Raw genomic sequence first — 23,604 nt, 5'->3', positions numbered from 1 at the left:
AAACTGAGTTACCGTTTTTAGCACATTTTGCCCCGTATCTTTGGAACGGCTAGAACTGCTTCCGCCTAAACCTAATCAGCACGGTTTCTTATCAATACAAATGGAATGTTTTTTAAATTATTCAAATCGGTTGATCGGTGATCCCAAAATTGTCGACGAAAATTTGTATCCGCACACACACGCACACATACACACACACATCCATTTTTTCTAAGGTATGCCAAATTATTCAGAATCCTTTGAAATGTAAGATATATACAAATTTTGCGTTTCGATTTTTTTGCGTTTACTATAACTTATCCTACGGGAAGTTAAAAAAACATTTATATTAGTTTGAAATAAATAAGTGGCCAATTTCCGGATAAAATATGTTATCATAAATATATATGTTACCATAAATAATGTTATGGTAATAATATGTTACGGGTCTATCTTCGTATGGGTTGTCAAAAATCTATGAATTTGTTTTTAGATCAGGCGTACGACTGAAATAGAAGTACTAACTCATAAGACTAAAATAATTCTGTCGGCTATTAAATATCAATATGAAACAGTGATAACCCGGTTTATCAATTAAAACATCTTAATGTAATTTTAAATTATGCGCAATCAAAAATTATATAAAATTATATCTCTAAATTTCACAAGACTTGTCTTATTACAGCAACCGATACAAAATTGGTTAGAATGAAAACTCGGTCAACGGACCCCGGTGTCCCCTATCCCGCGGGCCGAGTTGAGATTTAGTTCTGGAAGTTGGCGAATCCTTTGATCTGGCTGAGCGGCACGTGAGTCGAGTGATGAAACATTATGCTCTCATAATAATTCGCTCGGCCGGATGTAACGCGATCGAAAACTGAACGTTCGCTGCGCACCGTCCTCAGAAACGACGCGGTTGCCTTGGGGATTTATTAAGATTAGCGGATCTTATTTCGAGCGCCCCAACGAATTTGTCTTCAGCCATGAAATTAAAGGACAGAAATAAAAATTATGTGAAGTTTCAGTATTCAAATTCGATATAAATCTATATCAAGGTGAATAATTTGAATTTGTGCTGTTTAAGGAAAAAAACAACTATCAGATGAATTAGTATGGTAAAAATCAAAACTAGTGGTGCATGAGTTTGTGTCTTGAGGCAAATTGCTGGAACTTTCCGCACTTTCCGTAATGAAATATAAGTAGGTACTTTACCAAGAAAAATGTTTTTTGAATCATTCAAATCACATGCTGTGTTATCTCAAAAACTTAATTTCCAATTTTTGTACTCTTTGCTTTGTATTTCGAAAACGGCTGGCACGACCTTTCCCAAAAACTAATCAGCACTAATCCCCAATATTAATCCCCATGAGTAGGAATCGACTGCTTTTTGAATAATTTAAATGGGTTGGGCTCCCGAAAACGTCGACAAAAATTGTATCCACACATGCATACATACATACATATATACACACAAATTCATATCCATTTTTTCTTAGGTATGCCAAAATCCTGATAAACCTTATTTTTATTGGGTGTCCATAACCACTGGACCTGCCTTCCCAAAAATGTAATCAGTTCTTCATCTTGTCAGTACAAGTAAAATGCTTTTTAAATTATCAAAATCGGACGCTCCGTTCTCTTAAAAACTGAGTTACCGTTTTTGGCACTTTTTGCCCCGTATTTTTGGAACGGCTGGACCTGCCTTTGCCAAAAACCAATCAGCACGTCTCCTTATCAATACGAATTTGAATTATTTAAATCGGTGTATCCGTGTACCCGAAATCGTCGACGAAAATTTGTATCCGCACACACACACGTTTTTTTTGCGATTACTATATTTTGCCCTACGGAAAGTTAATAAATCGATTGAGTTTTATATATAGATTTACTAATATAAATGAGTTTAAAAACAAACTCCTAATTTGCTTCACAAGCCTGCTTACTCTATGTAATTTCTAGTTTTGTTTCACGTCAAATTTATCTACATTTTGCTTAATGACTAAAAATCATTAAGATAAATAACATTAAATGATTTATCAATTTACCATATGATAAAAGATAGTAATAGTATCGATGTAAAGTAACAAAAGAAAAGTGTTTTTATATAAGAGAATTAAAATAGAAGTAACTTGTTAAGAAATTACAGTTCAATTTATTTTTATTAATATTTTTTCCGCTATTTCCATGTACGTATCAAACATAAAGAACAACAAGAATCTTTCCTAATATATAAGTTTAGAAGAAATATAGGGATTCATGTTTGTATGCTTAGTATTCTTGTTTGATCTGAAATTAATAAAACTCATATGTTTTGTATTAAAGATTCGTAAAAAGAAGAGAACCTGTCAAAGAGAACTTTTTCAATAAACGTTTTTCGCTTTGAACATGGTGATTTATTGCTGAAATCAAGTTGTAAGTTTTCCAACAAGTATGCATAAACTTTTATCTTTCTTGTGAATTTTCAATCGCAGCTTTACTTTTTCACTTTATTATTTCGAGAAGAAATATGCGATAAAAGCGCACATTGAAGTTTCATTTATATTTTTTTTTATATTTTAAAAACTTTGAATTTTGAAATATAAAAATGAAATATATTCTGTTAAAATTATATAAATATAACAACGTGTAAGTGGCATTTTGCCCTAAAACAAGTTACCTTAACTGAGAAAAGTTACACATTCCGATATGTACAAATAATCGATTTAATCAATAAGATTTCAGTATATTAATTTATGGGTAATTTATAAACATACCGTAGCTGTAGGGCGTAAAAATTTTAGAATATTGCAGGTTGTTCAATTCGGACTATTTTTCCAAATACGTTAATTATTATTGATAAACGGTTTAAATATCACTTTAATGAAAAATGAATTTAAAAAAGCGTCTAATACACACACTAAGTATTTTTCAAAAGCGCGGACGATTATACCAAACTATAAGAAATTTTTCTAAATGAATCTTTTGCCACAGGTCTTGCCACAGGTCTCTAATACTTGGTATGTTTATTAAGACAAGGAATTCTATCGTCATTCGGTTTCATAAAAATCGCAAAAACATGATAATCAATTACAAAAACAAATAAGCATGATTCCCATATGATATAATAATTTTAACTTTTCGGGTAACAAGATTGTATCTACTCTGAAGGCACAAATTTGACTTCAAACAAAGTATATTTCATTTTATATAAATTTAACAGTCAAGATTACTACCGGGAAGTACAATTAAAAATATAATAGATAACATCAGATAGTATACCAGTGAATTGGTCTCCAACATCGTATAAAATTACGAAATTGATTAATTAATCATAAATTTATCACGTATCAAGTTATATAGTTCTATACATATTATATATATATATATATATATATATATATATATATATATATATATAAATATACCCATATCAGTCAATTAATCTAATAATTATCTGGGATACTGTATCCCCTGAAAACACATGAGTACCCTTATTGACTAATGCGTTTATTTTTGAAACTCATCTTACATCAGCCGATAAGAATTAATTAACAAAAATTCGTTCTCAATTCTATTTCAGCGAGCGCTGAAAGCCATCAGAGTAGCATACTTACAACCCGAGCTCCGAGCCGCGGCATTAATCGGCTTACGAAATTATTCAGAGAGCCCTGTCATCTATGTAATTCAAACAAATCTTAATTCATTTGAATCCTATTTAAAATTTAAACTTTGCGAGTGGACTAATGTCATTATAGTCTAGTATAAAGTAATTAAATATTGATTTCAACGTAGCACAGACGACGAAGACTTGTAAAACGCACAGTTCGCAATTAGCACAAATTTGCAGATTGTTTTTGAATTGAAAGTTTTAGTATGATTGAATAATATGTTACTATTTCTAGTGTTCCATCGATTTGGTATTATAATATAAACGCACAATTGTCATATATCTTTTTATGTAATTATCGCTTTTGAACTTAAATTCTTTGAAACCATAATTTAAAGTTTCAATTTGGGAACAAATTTTAAGCTGACGAGCTGATTCATGCTATTATAATAAATATCGATTCAACATTGTATTGATGACTAAAACTTGAAACATGTTCAGTTCAAAATTTGCTGAATTTTTAAATATTTTAATATAGATTACATGCTACCTATATTGAAAGTTAAACATAAAATAATTAATTATTTAATACGTAAAAATGCTGCTGTCTTGTAAATATAAAGATTACAATTAAAACTGAGTAAGTAAATTTAATTTTATCGGCTGATATGAGTTAGCTGAGGATTTTTAAATTAAAAACGAACGTATGAATAAAAACAGATTATATATTGATAATTTAAGATCATTTTCATAGCACATCATTATATCACAATTTAGCATAAGATAGTTAATTTCTACGTCGTACTGATGAAGGAAATATTTGGTTTAGTCCTAACGGTTTTGCACGATTTAATGTGTACTTTAAGTTCAAAGAATCTATGATGATTTTTGAATATATAAGCAATAAACATTGCATATTAATCATAAGACTAAAAGAGTGCGGCTTGCAATCTTAGATGGTTTCAATTGAATTTTTAGGTTTGCTCACGTAGTCCAAATGTAAAATACCTCTTGTTATTGGATAGGCAATTTATCCGTATAAAAGTGATTCTTGCTCGTTGTTGAAAGATGAAGAATCAGATCGAGCATCTTTGTCAAACTTTGCATTTTTTGATGCAAGGGTTAAAAAGCATCTAAAGCTCAAAAAAAGTTATGCGCTGTTTATAGTGACGAAGCCTTAAAAAAACAGGAGTGTCGTAATTGGTTTGGCAAGTTGCGTTCTGGTGTACGCCTCTAATGAACTAGATATTACAAGATTCTAGTGTTACAACTCATAGTGATAATTCATGAATAAAAGGCAAACACATCATGCCGTCCATGGACGACATTCGTAGTAAAATATGTAATATAATGTATTACAAAACAAACACTTAAAAGTAAATTATTCAAATAAAAGCAATACTATTCTGTTAAATCTGTAACATTTGAGTCCGTAACAAATAATATCTTTCGGAAGTAATTACTTTTGTGTGTTTGCATATAATACCGGTAAGTACCAAAGCTTTTGATTCATTCAGTGAAGTCAATTAATGCCTACGTAAAACGAGCTTTTGTGTTTTAATAACTTTGTCCGAAAACTATATTAATAATAAAGTTGGCCGGTTAATGCACTAGTTGTGTATTTGCAAAGGGCTATAAAATAATGCGGCCGTTAAATAAACCAATAAAATGTATATGTGACTTGAATGACAGTAGCGGAACTTATAATGCATATATGAAACCACAACCGTTGCAAATGGCAAATAAAAATGATTAAGTTGAAAATTCACTGTTTCGATCCAAACATCATTTACACATTATAACCCGAAAGATTTATATTGTTTACAAGATAGTTTAAGTAAAATTGATTTGCGACATCTAAATTGTTTTTATTTTCATCTTCTTACAAGAGAAATAGTCAGACATTAACAAAGAAAGTAGATGCAAAATATGTATGTATTTAATCAGATCCAGAACTGTTTTGTAACAAATGTTCGTTCTGTTCTTTAATTGCCCAAGTTACATTACGTTCTGGAACATAACTAAGGAAAAAATGAGAAGATTCAACTACATATTAGTGATTAGTTGAATAAAATAAAATTCTCTACATCCATTTAAATAAACGAGGTTAACATTGTATTCTATACATACATATGAGTCAAAAACTAATTTTGAAAAAATGGCATAACAAATATTGATTTCATTCTAAGCCCGTTTTGGCAGTTTTGATTATTATTTATTTTTGATTACCATAATTTTTGAACAATCACAAGAAAAAATTAACTATGTTATACAAATGTTCAAATTTGCAATTATGAATACATACTAGTAAAAAATTCCCGATTAGAATGATTCAACTCGAATCAAGTATATATATGGACAAAAAATCATGAAAGTCAAAATTGTTAGTTTAACCAATATAACCTACAAAGTAGAAATTGTAAACATAAATTACTATCAAAAAATAAATAATAGCTATCAAATAAAAATGAAAGTATATTCTGAAAATTATTAAAAATGATTTAATTTTGAAGGCGGTTGAAACATATCTTCAAATTTGGAATCATGGGTCGATTGTTTATTTTACTATATAATCAGTAAAGGATCGCATCAAAACTGAGAGCTGAAAGTTAATTTCATTAATGTAATGGCCTTTAGACTTGGTCTTAGATTAGGTCTAATATAATATTATTATATTAATTGTTAAACTGAGATGATCTCATTGGAGCTCTTCTTAGGCATCGCTCTTACATTGTCATTTTAGCTCATAGGAATCTTTATGTATTTCTGATTGCTAAATAAAACGAGTTAAAAAAAAAAAAAAAAATAATGTGAATTTGCCATTACTTACATAATCAGAAGTTAAATATAATTTACTGGCTTTCTGGTGGTTAGTAATTGTTTCAAAAGAGAATTATATTGAAAAATTCCCGAAACTCGTTTCATAACTTTGAGTGGTTTTTTATTCTGATAACATTTACAATCTAAAACAATTAATTATTATCAAGATTGGGTATTGATATTTCACGAAAAAATCGCTCTCAGAGCTCCGTAAAATAAATAAACACGCGAGAACGACGATGCATTGTATATATTTCGAAGTCGCTTGAATTAGCTCATACGGTTAACACATATCGCTTGAAGTCATATCGCTCGCGCCGCTTGAAGTCGGAATGATTCGGTTTGAGTCATATGAAGTCGATTGAAGTCATATCGCTCGAGCGACATGAAGTCGATTCGTGCGGTTTGAGTCATATGAAGTCGGATGATATAGTTAGTCGATGAATGCGGTTAAAGTTATATAAAGTCGATTGGAGACGGGTGATACATTTAAGCGTATTGAAGTCGAGTGGCTCGCATGATTTATTTTTTATATTTATATTTTTATTGTTATTATTTTTTATGTAATTATAATATTGAATTTAATTAAAACATTTTTTTATATCTATGAAAAATTTGTTCATACAAATTTTATCATAGTAAATATTTTGCGGCTTGATACGAGTTGATTCGAATCAAGTCGTTAAAGGATTGATTCGAATGATTCGAATCACTTGATTTGACTTGGCACATCACTAGCTTGATGTATTATGTTACAAATTGAAAAATTTCAACAGCATCTATTTACATTGAATCAAATTATGATTTATGATTAACTTAATAGAATTATACTTAATGATATTTTTCATATAAAACTTAGATTTGTCTATCCTACGATAAAACCATTGACAATTATGTACTTGTACTTACATATAACAACTCTACATAGAATATTTAGGAAGCAATGTGATAAATCATGATGTTCGTCAGCAAATAAAAAACTTCCTAACCATGTTCAAAAGACTCCACTAATTACTATCTCAAAACATATATTTCCAGTAAAATTACTTTTAATTACTCGCTAGTTTGTCAGTCAAGTGAACTTTTTATTGAATGGATAAAACAAAGAAAAACACGCGATGCCGCGATAAGCGACAGCACTTATTGTCCCCGTGCAGCCTGCGGCACACGTGTTCCTAAATAATTAATGAAATAGAGTGACATTTATTAAAATCATGCATCAGCACACAAGCGGGCAGCTACAAAGATTAAAGCAGATACACGTCCATATTAGGCGTGACGTGAAGCAGTTAAACGTTTAATCGCGTTCGTTTACACAAGCGCCCGCCGTCCGCGTCCGCGGCCTCGTTCCGTGTTTTATCTGTCGCGTCGAATGAGCGCAATGAAAAATGCAATTAAGACTCTCGCACCGAACCCGGCCACGTCGATCCCGCCAGGGACTTTTATTCCGATGTGATGAAAAAATCGCATGAAAACAGACAAGTGAGGAGCGAAGTTCGAATTTGTTTACTATTTTTGAGGCGCGTTGGACATGGCTGCAATGGCAACATGTTCGATCGGTATAACAGAGACCAACATCCCGGTATCGGTGCTTTCAATAATAACTATTGCAGAACTCTAGATATTTTAAATCAACATAACATAACATAAACGAACATATATTTCAGTGAATATTTACATTACATTTTTGACACTGTTCGGATATTTACCCGTGGGTATAATATCCCTCATCATATACGTCGTTTCGTAAACAATAAAATGTATTGTGTAACAAAACAAGAGTGTCGTACTGCCTTATTTTGTACAATCTGTAGTTTCTGTAAGTTGGTCTTGGTCGTCATGTTCCATACTGGAGCGGCGTATTATAGTAACGGTCTTGTGAGTGTCAAGTAGAGTGTCCGCTTGTTCTTCACGCTCAGCAGGCTGTTATGGTTCAAGAGAGGTCTCAGTAGATTTAACATCCCGTACATTTGGCCAATTTTCGTGTTAATATGTTTCGTGAAGTTGAGTCTATAGTCCAAGGTCAAACCAAGGTATTTGACATCCTTGGACCACTCAACTTCATGGTTTTTAAATGAATATAAAAGTAGTTTTAATTAATACATCAGAATTATATAAGCGCGGGCACAAAAGTCCAATTTGACTTTCGACAATTATATTGTCCAAAACAATTATATCATAACAAATAACACATATCAATTTAACTATTTTACTATGTTCACTAAAAATCCCAGCTGATTCATCATTCTAGAAATGCGTTTTTTGCTATTTTAATTTTTGTTTTTAACTTGGTCCTTTTCAGACCATAGACGGAACGGCCAGGGACCAAATAGGACCAATGTTTTAATTTATTTTTTAAGGGTTTTTACAAAATAATAGCTACATTATTGAATTATTGCAAAATATAAATTTCACGGGTGCTTCTATTACATATTACAAGGATAGCACTGTAATTAATCTTGATCTGGTATTTCCTAAGAAAAATTTATCAGCTGAGTTGGAATAACTATTTATCTTGTGAAATTGCTTATTTCAACCTAATTTACTTGTTTATTTACTACTTTTATTTTTCACACCTTTGCCAGGGTGAAGGTTTTGTTGGTCTTATTATGGTACTAGCCATAATCGTCTTAACGACGTTCTACTGTATATGCAAATATCATTGTAATAAAGTTTCAATGTCGAACATGTTTATACAAGTTGGTGTAGCCATTATTTTTTGATCAGCAATAACTTTCTTAATATTCTAGTTAGCTGGGAGATAAGTATAATGAATGGTAATTTGAATCTTTGTCTACATGGAATGGTCATTTGTGGGAATACTAAAACACAGTCCTTAAAAGGCGAATGTCACATCCGTCATCACTCCCAGGACAATGGCTTTAAACGCCAAACTGATTTATATAGACTTCTAATATCAGAAATATGTGACACAACAAAACATAAAAATCTAAACAAAGTTAATAAACAATCATCTATAAGAACGACTGTCATTACTGTACCCTGACACAACCGCACCCCATCTCTCCTAATTAATAAATAGCATAAATCAGTATCATAGAACAAAAGAAATATTATAGTGTACATTAATCTTGTTACCCACAAAAATTTTAATAAAAATTATATTCTGTGAATACTAAACAATATTGTATAATAATAATTTGTCAGAAATCTGTAATATTATTATTTTCAAACGATTAGCAAAAAAGAAAAAACCTAATAACAATTAATTAATTAATAACTGTTAATATTAGATTTTCTAGTATTTTTAGATATGCTAATTGAAAAAAAAATCACAAGCTACGCAGAATTTTCCTCAAATAGAGTTATCAAGAAAATAGTCAAAAAATTAATCAAAATACTTTGACATTAACATCGTTGACTAATTTATGAATAGCAATGAATAATTAATTAACAATACTTAAAAATGTTTGCATTATTACATAGTTAGATAAAATAAAGCGTTGGTTACGCGATCTGCGATTCCTATCTGCACAACACTAGTTTCTGTAGAACAAAACTGATGTGATCGTAAAATTTAAAGTGCGCACATTTCAGTTGAATGAATGCGGATATGCAGTAGTGCTATACATTGACGTAGGACATTATTGTAATGAATATTTGTTTTCTAATTCTATTTAATTATGAATGAAATTGGTAGAATGTGGCATAAAAATTCAGATTTTATAAAACAGCTTAAAAAATTCTTAGTATTGCAAATAGTTTATTATGATATGTGCGATTTGCCATTAAAAGTTTTACAAGCTACTTTTGAAGTTTTACTTTATATATTGAGACGTAAATCGCACCCTTAAAATCTATATGCACTGGAAGTTTACATCAAAGTTTATTGCTGAGATAAATTTATTTTAGACATTGCTCAAATTAGAATTAGAAATATAATTCAGACAAATAATTGCCTAAATATTGTAACAAGTTCATTTATTTATCACCTGGTCCTTTTTCTCGATAGGCGGGGTGAAATAGAACAACCACGGGCCAAAGAGCTACTTTACTCAACCAATGCCAAATTAAAATTTCACATTTTTTTTATAGATATAACATTGTAAAAACGCTTGACCTAGTATTTCGTCATAAATAATCATCAACATAGTTGAAATAACTATTTGTTTACTTCTTACTCTTGTAAAATTGTTTTTTTCTTATAAAATTCTTATATTCATCTTATAAAATATTTAAACACGGCAGACTTAAAAATAATAATATCTTGTAAACTAAACAACAGAGCTCACAAAAAACTAACAACGATAGAAAATACATTTGTCATAGATTTTCGCCAGAAGAATCAAGATGATGGCTATTTATATATACTTTCCCTCTACTTTCAAATATTTTTGTTAAAAAATTCCTAACTTGCTTTGTTTACTTCTTTTGGTGGACCTTCTTACCGCGGACCTTTAAGCCTAATCGACAAAAATTTGTAACCAAAGATGAAGGTAAATTTATTTGATATAATTTGCATAAATTTGTATATCTGTTAGTAAGAAAATTCGTAAGAAAAATAAATAAATTAAAAGTACATTAAAAGATAAAAAAAAGAAATTGTGTAGCCTTCGAAAAAGTTAGAGAATTTTTCAATCAATTAAGATTGTGAGCAGTATATTTTTTGCATGTAATGTAATTCCGTAAGAATATCATGTTATTACTATTTGAACGTATAATATCACCAAAAAACTTTTACATAAAAAAGTCATATCATTCATATTTACAACCAACTATAACTAAATATCAATTGTATATAATAGAAAATATTTACGACAATCACTTTATTGATTATAAACAACAATTACATCAGTAAGCAATCTAAATTATTACCAGGAAATGATATCAAGAGCAAGAATTAAACACAATTGTAATCAAAAAGGGATACACGGATAATTTGAACCAAATTGTTCGAAGTATCGAAAAGCAATTAAGTCTATCGCATTTAATTAACAGATACGGCTGAAATCAGCGAATAGTACGATCAATTAAAGCATCTAGCAATTAAACTTCGAATTGCAATTCGCTGAGTTTTATTTATCAAATGTAATATCTTCGTGCTCTGAATTCAAAGTGCCGTGTTGTCGCGTATGGATCAACGGAGCAAAATAATCCCAGTAATCGCTCACAATTTTCTAGAATTCCAGTAATTGAACAGAAAATAGTTGAAATGGAATTCTTTTTTAATGCTTCAGAGGTTATTCATTTTGTATTATTTATAAAATAATAACTAGCCATATTTGCGATTGTAGCCGTAGCCGATACGTAGCTGAAGCATGATATGTGACGACGTTACGATTGTTATATTTTATATTACGTAATTATTAATTATTTTTGAGGTATAAAATATAAAGTTGTATTTAATACTATGAAAACTTTATATTAATTTCTAAAATGAATAAAAAGTTTAATTTTGAATGATTTATATATAATATTCTTTCCCGCCATATTTTCTATAAATTTGCAATAGAAGGTCTACCTCTGCTATTTATAAATGAGATTTATAATCTGAATTCTTCGAGCATGGCATTATAAAGAGGTTCAATATTTTAATATAAATATGTCCTTTGAGGTTTACATCAACTATTGCATCAAAATTGAGAAAACTAACTACAGACATTCGCCAAATATAATTATAATACGAAAAGAATATAAATTTTTTGGAGAGCTAATGAGTACAGCAATCGGATCAAGGTATTCGTTCAATAATTACTTAAACATACTATATAGTTGACGTAAATAACATGACATATTGATAGAAAAACAAAGGAATAACGAAGAAGAACGGAGTTGCGGTAAACATCTTATTTGTCGTAGTGGAAAGGGTTAAAATCCGAATTGAAAAAAAATTTTTTTAGTAATTAAAAACAAACAAATCTTTTTGAAGTTTTGAAATAATTTTTTCATCTTTTCCAAATACTCATCATTACTTCACAGCAACAACACAAGAAAAATGTTTTTAAGCTATTCTAATTAGATAACCCATTCTTTCAATAGCTATTTCTTCACCGTATACCTAAAACGGCTGGACATGCCTTTGCAAATAAGTAATCAGCACGTCTATCTAAAAATAGGAATCGAATTCTTTTGGAATCATTCAAATCGGTTTATCCGTGCGCATATAATCGTGAACGAAATATTGTATCCACACTTACACGTTCAGAAACCTCTAAAATGTAAAGATATGCCAATATTTTAATTATCGATTTTTGGATAATCACTATAACTTGCCCTACGGGAAGTTAATGATTATAACATTATTATTAACTTTAAAAAATATTAAAGATAATGATTATAAATTGATTATTACTCATTTGATATAAATGAGAGAAAGCATCAATGTTTTTGTCTATACATCTATATAAACCGTATTATGATTCACTTTGTTTAAACACATTATCTTTTTAAGGTTAGGTGGCTAAGTATGCTATTAAATTCAAATCCGGCCTCGAGTAGTCTGATGTCAAGCAGTGTGACTTCGGTTTTTACATGGAAAACTAGAAAGTAATATGTTTATAACTAAAAATATCCCTTACCTAGTGTTGCTGAATCAAATTCATCATTATTACAGAAATTATGTCAATAAAAATTGAGCACAAAGATAGGACAACTGTTTTGTTTGCGTCTATCATAGTTAGTTAAGTCAAGTCATCACAATAGCTCATAGAAACCTTAAGTTCTGATCCCTCTTGAATAATAATAAATAAAAAAATCTTCATTAGTAGCTTTTTACGTGTAAAAAATATCAGTTGTTCTTAAAAAATGTTGATAATATCTTTCAACAAATTCCAATTTTGTTTTCTTGAATCTGAATAATTACGTCATTACATCAAATACATACCAGTATTTATAAATAATGAAACACTGTTATAACAATAACATTTCTAACAGTACTAAAATCAATAATATATGCAAGATTGGGTTACGGTAAATAATGTTATAAAAACAATGATTCACTTAACGTTCGGACCGCTAATTATTTCGAATAGATATAATTGTTAATTATGGTGCGTCTAATTGTTTCATTCGGCTTTTGAGCACGCATGAGCTAATCCGTAATTATTCAATCCTCTTAGTTACACTGGATACCTTTCAGAGCTTAATTCAAAGAAACCAATCCTATAGTTTAAGTGCACCATCGACAATTAGATTCGACGGAAAGGCATGGAGAGGCATTAATTTTGATTTGTTTGGGGCTGGAAACCCGATCTGACTTTAATGACAATTTAATACGTTCGTTAAAGCTATGGTCCCGGAATTAAATAATTCTACCTCTCTTGAACCTCATTTCGGATGATGATAGAATATCGTTTTGAAGTAATGGGCATCAATATTGATTTATGTTAAAAATAAATTTGATATTTTTGTTCGTTTGAAAATGTATTATTGATTCAATTTGGCCTTGCTTTTAATTATAATTAATAATTCTGATATTATAACATTAATTCTGATTCAGCAAAATAGAATATATTTATGTGAGCAGAAAATTAATTAAGTAAAATGAATACGAAACATTAGAAATATATTTGCCAAAATTAGTAAATTGATATGAATATAAGCTTTATTTTTATGAAGTTTAGCGTTCGTACATTTGCCAGTTAACTTAATGCTAGAACCTATGCAGAAAACAATCATTCTCAAAATCGATTATTCCAAACAAAGATTAAGTTTTGCAACTTAGTTTGCAAAAAAAAAACATAAAATCTAAGTCTTATACCGATTTATATATTTTGAACAAAAATATCGTAACTCAAAATTTCCAATGAATTTCTTTCTCCATATATATGAGTATACAAGACTAAAATGAAAAATTCCAAATGATCTTATAAATTTGTAAATTATTATTATTATTATTATTGTTATTATTATTGTTTTTATTATTGTTATTATTATTACTATTATTATTTTTATTATTATTTTTATTATTATTATTATTATTATTATTATTATTATTATTATTATTATTATCTTACTATTTCTATTATTGTTATTTTGTTATATTTTATTATTTTTCTAGTATTATTTTATTTTTCTGAAATTTTATTTATATTATTTATTAATCTTATTTTTATTATTATTTGCTTATATTTTACATTAAATCATATTACGGATATTATTTTCATGTAAATTTTATCCTTTGCTCTTTTATTTATTTAAATTTATATTATTATTTATCAATATTACTTGATGTTAATGAATTAGCAGTTGTAATAATTATTGAAATTAAAAAAAAAAAAAATATATATATATATATATATGAGTATCAACTTACAAGAATCTCATGTTTGCGTCTGGGAATTTGATGGACCTTATCATGGTTATAAAATTGATAGTCAAAACAAACTCCTTAAAATATTATATCACTATGATAAGTTAATTGCAATAAAAATGTTTACGCTGGTATTCGAACATAAAAATGAGCTTAAAAGTTGGAAATCGCCTTAACTGCAGGATCATCATAATATAGCGACAGACAACACTCGTACATAGAACGCAGTCTATTTTCCTAAATTTCAATTAATATTTATACTAAAATCACCCAATTTGTCTAAAATATTTGTCAAGGAATTTGTTCGAACTATCAATTCTATAACCTTGAAAAATTTCTAATTAACAGACAAAAAACTAATTTTTTGTCAGCTGATATATAAGGAGAAAAATGTTTAATGACAATTTTGCTGGCTCGAAATTTACTTCTGACCCATTATTTTCAGCAAAGCTCTTTGAACTGACCTTTAGAAACTAATAGTAATTTGTCTGTGTGCATTTTTTCGGTTGCACTCTGCAATGTCAAATTAGTTATTATTGTGTTGCACTCTGCAATGACATTGAACAAGTCGTAAAATATTGTTATGTAGAAACGCAGGTCACACCCTAGGAGGAGTCTATTCGTCGTTCCAGTTCAATACCTTAATCATTCTCAGTTTTCAGTATATTCTCAGCCGTCATTTAGTTTCATAAAGTTTAGATCAGTTTTGCAGTATAATGCAAAGTTATATGTAAAGTGTACAAGAAATTATGAAATAAAATAAAAATATCAAAAATTTACGTCTGTTTATATTGAGTTTGACTCCACAGATTGGTAACAAAATTGTGGTGTCATTGTATGTTCCAGCATGACGATATATAATTACAACAGATGCCTCACTACTTCAGCGATATCAAGTGATAAGCCGAACTCTCGCTAATTAGATGCTTTCGGCATCTAACAAGGATAATACTTTTGTATAAGTTTAATTTGTTGTTGTAATTAGTCGGTTCTTATTGAATTGCCTCCTCACTACTAAAAGTTTAATTTGTGACATATATTGAATATTCAATACGACATGTTATTACTCTCATCTATTTGCCAGGCCCCTAACTATACTATCTACAGATTCTCATATTTGAAAACGTCTACTAATCTACACCTTCGAAAGTTATTGGGCTTTTTAGAATAGTAGACTTGTCCAATGATGTCTAAATTTAATGTTTTTAACATAAGAAACTTCAACAAAAGTGTCACAAGTTTGTATATGTCCATTGTTTGTAGTCGTGCATATGACTAAATAGTGGTATATTGTTTATGAATTGTGCACTAGGATGAGTTGATAAAATGAAGAGAATAGGGATAAATGTATTGAACTCATCTGATTTTGCTATAGTGCTGAAACGTCCGCCCCACAGATATATATATATATATATATATATATATATATATATATACTAATATATAACATTTCTACTTTTAGATTTTGTACGCAGCAAACGTGTTATATGTATGCACATGGCTCCACGCGCATTCCGCAACACAAAGTCGAATGATATATTGCAGCAAAGCACCTACACAGGAAGTGATGTTACAGCATAACGTATACGTAGAATTAATGTGACCAATCAAATTCCGACGCCCGTATGCTGAAGCGGCAGCAACATCGACTTGTGATCGATACATTGAATTTGTGTTGTGTAATTTTGAAAACACACTTCATCTTATACAACGCAGACACAGAGGACAATCAGTCATCAAACAGGCGTCAAAGTAACAACGTGCATTATTTTGGTATCGTTAGAAATTGAATCTGATATCAAAGATTTATTGGGATATGAGTTTAAAAATACATTTCAATTTGATATGGTACATCTTTACCCTACGTGTAATATGTTAAAATGACAGTATACAAAAACACTTTATATTCACCCCAAAATCGAGTAAAGTACTTCAAAGGAAATTGTAAAGAAATAATTCATTTCACTTCATTCTACTTCACAGTGTCCCGTCGCTCTTAACCGCTTACTTTAATAGTTGCAATTAAAAGTTGCAAAAATCAATAAACAGATTATTCACTTTACGTAGAATAAGTTATAATAATCGTCCAAAATATTTTTTTGCATACATTTACCTTTCAGAACATTTGGCATGCCTTAGATAAAATGTGTCTATGTATATATGAACACAATTACTCGTTCACGATTTCGGATGTACGAAATAACTGATTTGAATGATAGGAAGACGTGCGAATTAGTTTATGATAAAGATAGCTCCAACCGTTTCGGAGATACAGAGCAAAAAGGGAAGAAAATGGAAAATTATTACTTGCGAAATTGGGTCATCCGATTAGATTGATTAAAATAGCATTCGATTCCCTTTGATGAAGACACATGTTGGTGATTTTTGGCACAGACAGATCTACTCGTTTGGGAGATACAAAAGCAAAAATGGCTAAAATGGCAGTTTTGAAATGAACGGAACATACGGTAAGATTGATTAAAAAACATTGTATATGTATATTCGATATTTATTAAAAATATATTCGTGTGTTTCAGACAGAATTTAATTGAGACTTTAGAATAAATGAGGGGCTCGCCCGTAGGTAAGCGGGTAAGAGCGACGGGACCTGAATCAGATGTTCCGGGTTCGATACTCACTTCGAGCAGCTTGTTGTCAGGCAGCAGTGACAACGATTTTTACTTGGAAATATAGATAGCAATATGTTTCCAAGTGAAAATAGCCCTTGCCCGGCATTGCTGCACCAATAAAAAATCAGCCCTATTAGATTAAGTCTAATAACAAAAATCATCAAATATGGATAGATTAACCATTGGGTTACCATCTAAAAATATAAAGTAAGGAGAAGTTTTATCCCAACAACTCATAGGACGTAAGGTTCTGATTGTTGTTAAAAATATAATAATAATAAAAAAAAAATAAATGACACTTTTGTTGAATTGATACTAATCGTACTACTTTTTTTAAAAAATAGCTGCCATTTTTTTCCTTCTTGCTTTTTTTCTTTCATTTTGGTAGGGGGACTGGATTCAAACTTCTTCTTCAACGTAGTTTAGTTTTTTTTTGTTTCAGGCGATGCGCAACGGATTTATCTGTGGCACCGCAAACGAGATCGATTTTGCAATGCCCACTTTGGCGCCCCCTGGTTAAAAAATGACGGCGAAACAAAAAAAATAAAAAATTCTGTAATTTTTGTTTAAAAAAAACCGTATGTCTTTATGATAAATACATTTGGAGAAAAACAAAATCAAATACCTTGCATGTTTTGTAACAAAAAAAGAACAACCCCCTTAAACATATTTTCCAAATTTTTATGACTTTTACAACTTTAGATTGGTCCCGGTGGTAATTTATAAGCGCCCAAAACGCGTCGCTGCATGGCGAGTAAGTCGAGTAACACAATCAAGCCATTAACATAAGCGATCAATCACGTATCGCGAGCAAACATGCCAAAGGCAAACCGCCAGACGTATTTATATATAACGCCTTGTATGCGAAAACACAACATGCAATGCGAGAGCATTAAGGCAATCTCTAAATTGTACGAAGAAGTCATGTGTTTCGAGCAATCATGCATAGCATTCAAAATATCTAAGGAATAAATCATTTCCTGAGATAATGCATGAGAGTTGTTTGCTTCAGAAAATAGAATGGTAATAAACTTTTTACTGCACGATACTGTTCACTAAGGCCATTAAGGTTTGCTGAGACTTATTTCTCAATTAATATTTCTTTCAACAGTCAATTTAATTTTGTAAAGACGCAGAAGTAGATTAAATTGAATTTTGAGACGTGGATGATTTCTCTAATTAAATTAATGAATTCAATGTTGAAATTACATATAACTATTCTACACATTCAAATATTTGGTTATCATTCGTATTTCAAAATAACCTTTGACTCAAAATTCAGCTATATATTAGGTATGCCAAGAAGTTCTATTCGAAATCATTTTCGCCACATGTATTGCATGTTCGGATTTACATTAATATTAAGTGTGAAATTATAGTAGCATAATAATGAGGACTGATAAAGTTCATTTACGCCACTGTATTTTATACGAATTTTAACAAGTAAGAAATGCTACAGAAGCATGTAGAAATTTATTGGAAATGAAGGTTTCTAATGGTACAAAAAAATTGTAATAGGTGAATTTGACTTTTTGGTTCCGTTTCTTTGATTGACGACATTGTTGTTAAGGTAATTTTTGTGCAAGATCTTTTTCTACCGACAGTGGACATCGCAGAAAGGCTTAATTTAACTCAAAAAATCATTTTAGACCATATTTTGGAGAAAAGATTGATATGGAAGTATTCCTGATGCTTGCCACATGAAAATATATATATCAAGATAATATATCAAATATATCAGAAAAAAAATGGCTGATCGAGATCGCCATATGCATATTTTTGCTTGTTCAAAACAAAATCGGGCCAATTTTGATCCGCATGATAAATATTTATGAAAAGGAAATTTAAAGTGGATTAAATAAATACAACCTCTAGTGACTAATGATCACGTTTTTGATCTCAAAAATTGCTGCAAATTGAAGAATTTGTCCAATAAGCTAGTGGTTAAATTTATCGTATCTGAAGATAAAACATCAAAAAATGCCGCTGTCGAAAAATAATCATTATTATTAATGGCAAATATATTATTCAAAAATATTAATTTGCGAAAAAATTTTTTGTTTTATTCCACAAAGAGACATATCTTTCCGGTAGACTTGATATTATGTGAAACACGCAAATGAAGCGGTTGATATAAATTTAACTTAATAAACGTTTTACATAAATTTTTGATAGCACTCGAAACTTTATAGTTCGGTAGTTTGTTGCTATTACTTCTTAATAACATGGTTTTGAAAGACCATGGACCATCACGTAGAGATTTACCATTCAGCGGTCTATCTCTTTGTGATAAATTTATTATTGGAATAACTCTAATACGTAAGGAGCTTTTGACTTTAAAATATATTTCTATTTATATGGATTATATGGATTAGATGGATTTCGGAAACTTTTAATATATTTAGATAAGGTGTATGTATTCTTCTTTCTACAATATTATTACATTTTGGCAGAAGCATAAAAATGTGAGAACAACGATCATGCTAAAACAAACCGAAAAGTTTTTATAGAATGCTTTTGACTACCAGAAGTTTTTTTAGATTCGTAATCACCAACTCGCATAGTGTTAAACCCCTCTGGGAGATTTAACATTTAATTCGCGCTGACAAGTACCTGGCAACAAGATCACAAAGAGAGCCTCGAATGTAACTGAAAAAAGTGTGAGTGAACTCGACCAAACCAAAATAAAAAGCAGACAATGGTGAAATGAAAACGTCACATTATATATTGGATAAAATACTTTTGGGGATTAACGTTGCGTTTTGTTGATGATGAAATGCCATCAGACAAAATGTAAAGTGTGTTTGAAACGGCGTTCAGACTAAAATGTGACGAGTATTTGAAACGGCGCCCTATAGCGTACGTTTTGTTTTGTATCTGAATATAGTAGTAGTGACGTCAAAAGAATTTCATTTTTTATACAACGTATAAATTCTGTTGACACTTATGAAAAATTTGGAAAATCGACCGAATAAAAAACCTAAATAATGAAACCGCCCGAGTGGAAATGATCAATAAAGAGACGAATTCTATAGTTATATCTAATAATCATAAATTACAAATAGCGCGATCAACAAAACTAAACTCTTTCAGACTAAGATATTCACGATTTATTTTAATTTTTTGTAACTGATTAAAGAAGATGGTTATGTTTTCGCGAATAAATCGGATTTATTAATTTCATATTTTTCGACGTTTTATGTGTTTCTGAATTGAATAAGACCAAATTTTGAGAATTCGTATATGAGCCGATTTCTGACCTTTCGTCGACGTTTAATCAAAAACGCCTGGACAGATTTCAAAAATTTAAAGGCTGGTCAGTTTTGTGCGACCACAGGCCAAGCCGTTTTTTGTAATTAGCAGAAAAGTAAATAAGTTTTTATCTACGTTTTAGACTACAATATCAGTTGGAAATTGAGATGATTAGCTTTTGGCAAAAATCAGCCGGGACGTTCTTCGTAATTAAATGCTGAACTTTGTTTGGCGATTCCGATGATTTTTTGTATAATGACAGACTTTGCAGCTAAAATATCCTAATAAAATATTACAGGCCTACTATTAGCGGTAGCATTATGAAAAAGCATCAAATTTCAAATTTTTGCCGCAAACTTGAGGATTTCTAATCAGAATCTATGCCGAAGCATTTGAGCATTTTATGGTGTTTCATAAGTAACTACTAATTACAGTTTATATCCACATTTAATAAATAAAAATTTTAAAACCCGAAATGGATGAAATAAAATGTTAAACAAATTAATTTAAATACTGCAATTACAAATATTATAAGTATGTTTGAAAGATATTAATTTAAAATCGTTTTTACAAAAGCGAAATCTTTATTTTCAAAATAAACAGTTGAAAATTTTAGATAAGCTGCTTCTTGTTGGTAACGTTCTTCTTGGTAAAGTCGATTATTTATACGTATCGAACACTTGTACGAATAGTTTACAAAATTGTTCCAAACGAATATTGTTTATGGTAACAAAACATGAGGTTGTTTCAAGATAACAATTTTTCAAAATCAGATCTCTTGATAGTCATAGAAAAGAAATAGTTACTTAGATGCGTTCATCCGTTTTCAAAACACAATTATTGAATAAATATATTAATAATTTATAAGTCGACTGAAATAATAAACATTTAAAGCTAAACATAATAAAATTCTTCCGCAATAAGATACCAGGTGGCCATAAAAATTAAATATCTGTAATATAAATTCAAGAAAATTAAATCAAATTAAATACAAAATTTTCAGAGAAAGTGAGTGTTAACAGAAAATAATCAAACATATACTTTAAATTCTATGTACTTTTTAAGTAATCTATTTGAAAAGAAAAAAACTGCCTAAATGAAAGTAAAAACAAAGTGCTAAGAAATAAAACTAAGTACTAAAATTAGTTATAGTAATAACAATGATTTTTTTTCCTTTAGTAGTGATTAGATCGCCCTAAAAAAACAATCCGTTCAAGTGAGTATTTAATATTAAATTTAAATTCATATTCACTATTTATTAGATAATGCTTTTGGAACAATTAACTTTTATATTTTTGTGATTCTTATATTTTCGAAATATGTTTAACGAAATCTGCTGATTTGCATCGCATAGTAAGACCTTAAATCAGATTTATATTGAGGGCTCGCTCGAAGGTAAGCGGTTAAGAGCGACGGGACTTGTTTCAGAGGTCCTGAGTTCGATACCCACTTCGAGCAGCCTGTTGCAGGCAGCAGTGACAACGATTTTCACTTGGCAATATAGATAGCAATATGTTACCAAGTGAAAATAGCCCTTGTCCGGCATTGTTGCACCAATAAAATGTCAGCCCTATTAGATTAATTCTAATAACAAAAAATCATCAAATATGGGTGGATTAACCATTGGGTTACCATCTAAAATAAATACGAAGTAAGGAGAAGTTTCAGCCCAACAGCTCATAGAATGTAAGGTTCTGATTGCTGTTCTAAAATTTAAATAAAAAAAAAGATTTATATAGTGTTAAACATAGAGTTTGTTATATAAAATATATTCTAAAGTTGTTTCAAAAGAAACTGATAATTTTAATTATCCAAATTTTAATAACAAAAAAAAAATTATACTAATATACTTCTCATTCAGTACTTAGTTTCGTTCTTTTCTCAGAATTCATAGTCTAACTAGTCTATGAATAAATAAATAAATATATAAATAAATAACAATAATGTTTATTCTTTAATAAGTTTCATTTACATTAAATTTGAAAATATACCTATCGATTTAATATATATTATTGCCAGTCATATGAGAGTTCATCAAAGCAATAAATGCTTGTATATACCATTTATTCAATATTTGACTCATAAAAAGAAACCGTGAACGCGTAGACTTATATTATTAGGCATCTTCCAAATTTAATTTAAGCACAAAGCATCCATAAAATTATATTAATGCTTTAATAAATTAGATGAAATGTACGTGAAATATTCGCGATTCTCGTCAGACAAGTCACATCATATTTTTAATGGCATAGAGTTATACATCAATTAAATATATTTTATGGCTCCAGAGGGGTTATTAGAATTTAAAACTCGTAGTCGCTGTGCTAAAACTTACCCCTCGTAATTAATATATATGAAGGAATATATTACAAAACATTAACAAATCTAATTAAAATATATTAAGAAGCGGAAAAGAATTCATTTGGATAATTTTAATATCATGAGTTAAGAAAAATCTAAGGTTTGTTAAAAGCTGAGTAATGTAATACATGCTTATATTAAAATGTGTTACTCAGTATGTGCAAAAAATAAAGTTTTTCCTCTTTTAACTATTTATGCATTTTTTCAGATTTTGTTTTGATCATAGAATAGTTTCGAGAAAGAGAGAGAGTGTTCAATATATATAGATTAAAATATGAACTGAACTGATTTTGATTTAAAATATCTGACTTATTTAAACAATATGAAATAGATTAACAATAATATATTGATGTATTTCGGTGCTAACTATGTCATTAAAATTCGGCAGAAAATCTTTAATGTAAGTACTATTTTGGCTTAAGGAAAGTTTAAGATTAAGATTTAGAGTTCGATGTTTAGACAAAATTTTCAACTGTTTAGCATTTGAACCTTAAAAAAATGTTCATAATTCAACAATTTAATAATTTAATAATTTATAGCTCTATAACCTTTTGGAAGATTCGGTTAGACTAGGGTTTGTGGGTTTTTTAAAAACCAGTTTTCTCTTTTAAAATTATGAAGTTTGAAATCCGGCTCTTTATCGGAAATACAACCCTTTACTAAATAACTCATTTATAGGGAAATACAATCCTTTACTAAACGTT

The sequence above is a fragment of the Ctenocephalides felis genome, unplaced genomic scaffold, assembly GCF_003426905.1.
Source record: "Ctenocephalides felis isolate EL2017-DRISC unplaced genomic scaffold, ASM342690v1 CF-g0.4_SCAFFOLD_03572, whole genome shotgun sequence".
Lineage (NCBI taxonomy): Eukaryota > Metazoa > Arthropoda > Insecta > Siphonaptera > Pulicidae > Ctenocephalides > Ctenocephalides felis.
The sequence above is the reverse complement of the archived record's forward strand: the minus strand, read 5'-3'. Positions refer to the sequence as shown.